The 3,871-nt window shown below is 37.7% G+C and overlaps 1 pseudogene; it reads right to left on the bottom strand.

The window, feature by feature from the left end:
• Positions 1–1,433: 1,433 nt before the first annotated feature.
• Positions 1,434–2,879, bottom strand: LOC149173088 (putative polyamine transporter At1g31830 pseudogene; annotated as a pseudogene).
• Positions 2,880–3,871: the final 992 nt, after the last annotated feature.

A 3,871-nucleotide genomic window follows, 5' to 3' on the forward strand; every position in this document is an offset into this window, starting at 1 on the left:
TTCAAACTTTGTCCAAATGTCATCTAGAGTGGTACAAGAATCAATGTGAAAGGGGACATTGAGAAGCTAATAAGGCCATAGACCTCATCCATAAGGTTGAGATACCTATTTTTCTGGATGGATGATGTTGGCTCAACCTCTATAGTCATTGTTATTCAGTGCAAGCCTTTGCATCTGAGCTTGTACAAAATATTTATCTTCAACTTGACATAGTTATGCGTGGTGACAAGAATTGCTAATGAGAACTTTGTTCTTTCTGTTTGCATCTTCCTCTTGAACCTACAAATAAAATGATTATGTATTTTCTCCTAGCAAGAACCTCACTCTACTACTATTTGCAATGAACCTACCTAACAGAACAATCACACTAAAATTGCAAAAGAAAAAATAAAACAGAAACAAACTTGAGAGAGAATGCAAATTAATTAGAATGAGTAAAAATTTACATAATATACTCTACATGGCTGAATTAATGAGCCATAGTAGTGAATCCATATAGAGGTGTATAGATATCCATGTTTATAAAAACATCCACACAATTGAGGAAACATGGATGCTTAAAGAAACATCTCCAATAAAAAGGAAACATCAAACATCAATGAAAAGAGAACATCTCCAATATAAATAGAAAACAGAAAATGTTTGTTTCAATATAAATCCAGGAAAAGAAAATAACTGCATCAAGGTTTGCTTCTGCTTCCCATGGTTCAATTTTCAATAATATGCAAGTACACACATATAAATAGAAAACAGAAAATGTTTGTTTCAATATAAATCCAGGAAAAGAAAATAACTGCATCAAGGTTTGCTTCTGCTTCCCATGGTTCAATTTTCAATAATATGCCAGTACACACATGAATACTTTCAATATTACCACAAAAATGTTTCTGGGTTGGACAAGTTAGATCAATCAACTTTTTAGGAGTGAATTACTTGTTGCCATTTACACAGAAAGAATTAGGAAAAAATTATCCGACTCGAGGCAATGGTGAAAATAAGAATAAATTACTAATTACTCACTGTCATATCTTGATGGCATTTACCAATCAATGAACAACACTAAATATGGCCTCAGATTTTTGCAGAAACGAGACAAACAACAATGCTAACTACTTCAAATGTACTTAATATCGCCAAAATAGAGAAATAATTTCTTGCCAATACATGACTGATTTAGAATCCGACTCCCATGCATCTATCTAAGACAGAAATTCGCATAAGATTACCCCTCACTACAGGGCTTGTTCTTCTCTCTATAGTATTATTCAAATCCCCAAGGTTCCTGGGAGATCCAAGGATTCTAGCATAAGAAACGTTCGCCGTGTTTTTTTTGGCCACAGGCAAACTCCTCAAAGTTCAATACACCAATTCTTTCATCCTCTCCTGCCGTGAGCAAGAATCTAAAACAGTCATGTATTTTATCAGACATGACATTAGGTACTTTCACTTGAAAGCAGCCCAACTTCTGCATCGGGCACTGCTACATCACAGGGAGCACATGGAAGCTCTGAAACTGTCACAAAGTTCACCCATTTCTTGTTCTTCACGAACAAAAGAGATACCCACAGTACATACCCAACTAAGACAGCAAAGATGCTGACAGCCATCACTTTAAAGGAAGCAATTGATACAACCAAAATCAGTAGCAATGAAGGTACTAGGCAGAGAATAATAACTCCAATAATTGCAACAGGAACTTTATAAGGGCGATCAATTCCTGGCTCCTTGATTCTTAGCCATACAAAGGCCGCAAGCTCTGCAAACATCCCAAAGCAATACAGATAATTCTGAGCTGCTACAAGATCTTGAAAACTCAGTGATGATAGTAAAAGTACACCTGCAGAAGAGAACATAATGCCCAGAAGAGGAGTTCCATATCTTGATCTCACCGCAAAAACGGCAGGAAGCAGACCTGTTTCTCCCATTCCAAGAAGAAGAAAAGAATTACTGCTCATTTCTGCCTCAAATAAACCCATGTTTGACAAACCAGCAGCTGTTGCTATCCAGCACTGGAACAATGCCCCACCTAAAATGTAGGCAGCTTCTGCAAAGTAGCCATCGTTCCAATTGTCTCTAACAACTTCTATTGCACCAGCAACTGAGAGGAGGGGAATCAAGTAGGTACCTACAACAAGAATTACTGCGAAGAATAAGGATTTTGGAATAATTTTCTTTGGATTCTCTACCTCCCCTGCAAGTGTGCTTATGTTATCCCAGTAATTCAGATTCCAGAATAAAATATTGAGATAAACATTCCAGTCAACCTTCTGCAAATCCATCTCTAGCCATCTGGAAGGCTTAAGCCTTGGTATTGCAAGTATCGTCATGACACAGAAGGGAAGAAGAGTAAAAACTCCCAGACAAGCTGCAGCCCAACCAACAACTGTCAGACCCCTGTAATTCAGATAGGTCAGGGCAATGGTGAGTGCCAAAATGGCCATGATTCTCGGAAGCCCACTACCCACAATCGGAACTAGTGATTTGAGATAGTCCAAGAATAATACAGGATAGAGACAATTGCCAAGGACTCCACTAAGCCATTTCCACCACCCTAGTTGGAATCCCCAGGATGGCCCAAAAGCTGCAGAAATCCACCCAACATAACCACTATTCTCAGGAAACATTGTAGCCATTTCAGCAGTCACAAGAGCCTCCGGAACACTCCATATCAATGGGAAAATGAGATAGCCCAAAATAGCTAGAAGAGGACCCCCGGCTCTCACAGAACCTTCAACACCAAAAGGTCCACCTGAAACTTCATAGAATATGAGAAACACTAGTGGCACAACTGAAAGCTTCTGTTTATGAACCTCAACCTTTGGAACCTTGGGTGCTTCCCCATATATGCCATTATTTTCTGAAGCTGAAACCTTACCCATCTTAATCCTTCAAAGAGAAACCCTCGTGTTTCTTTAATTCTCTAGTTATCTGATCTTCCTAAGGTCTCTAATCTTGCCACCATGAGGAGTCCTAAACTATCTTCTGCTCTTTAGTAAGGCAATGTAAAAATTTGAATATTTCCAACTCTACTAGTTTATGGAAGTCAACTCTGTGAATCAATAGAGCCCCCAACGGCCAGTAATTCTAGGACGATCTCGCTGTAGTTAAGGTCTTGCTATAATTTAAAATAAAACAAGATCCTCAATACTAATCTTCAAAACCTGTAGAACAAATTATGCAATAAGTTTTAATGCTTGATATACATGACACCAAATACCATGCTAACCCCTTAACTATTCCTCCATCTCACAAGATCCTCAATACGAATCTTCAAAACCTGTAGAACAAATTATGCAAGAAGTTTTAATGCTTCATATACATGACACCAAATACCATGCTAACCCTTTAACTATTCCTCCATCTCACACAAACTATTTCAACCATCTGGTACTCTCAGAAACTAAAAACATTCTCACGTACCCAAAATCAATGCACTGATCCGACTCCAAAAACAATACATAAAATTATCAAATTATAGCACAACTCCATAGACAAAAATACCTTACCTGTTGATTTAATGAACCAGCATTTCTCAGGGACAATCATCTAACAATGCAGCACAATGAGAGAATCTGTAAGTGTTTGTGGGTGCACCGTGCAATGACAGGAGATCTCAGCCATGCATATTTATGTTAACGTTAGAGATAATTTAAACCTTTTAATGATGAAAAATATGGAAAAAATCATAGTCATGATATTTTAGGTTGTGAATAAGTCGAACCATGTTCAATGAAGCAGAATGGTGCAGAATTTGGCGGTGCTGCTATTTTGGACGATGGTGCCATGCATGTTTCACATGTATATAAACATAGACCATACTAACTTATAAATTTTGCATATAAACTTTGATGCATAGGTTTATGTGAACTGT

Source organism: Pinus tabuliformis, chromosome 4_2 (genome assembly GCF_031772625.1).
Source record: "Pinus tabuliformis cultivar Carrire ecotype Pingquan chromosome 4_2, CPIR1, whole genome shotgun sequence".
NCBI lineage: Eukaryota > Viridiplantae > Streptophyta > Pinopsida > Pinales > Pinaceae > Pinus > Pinus tabuliformis.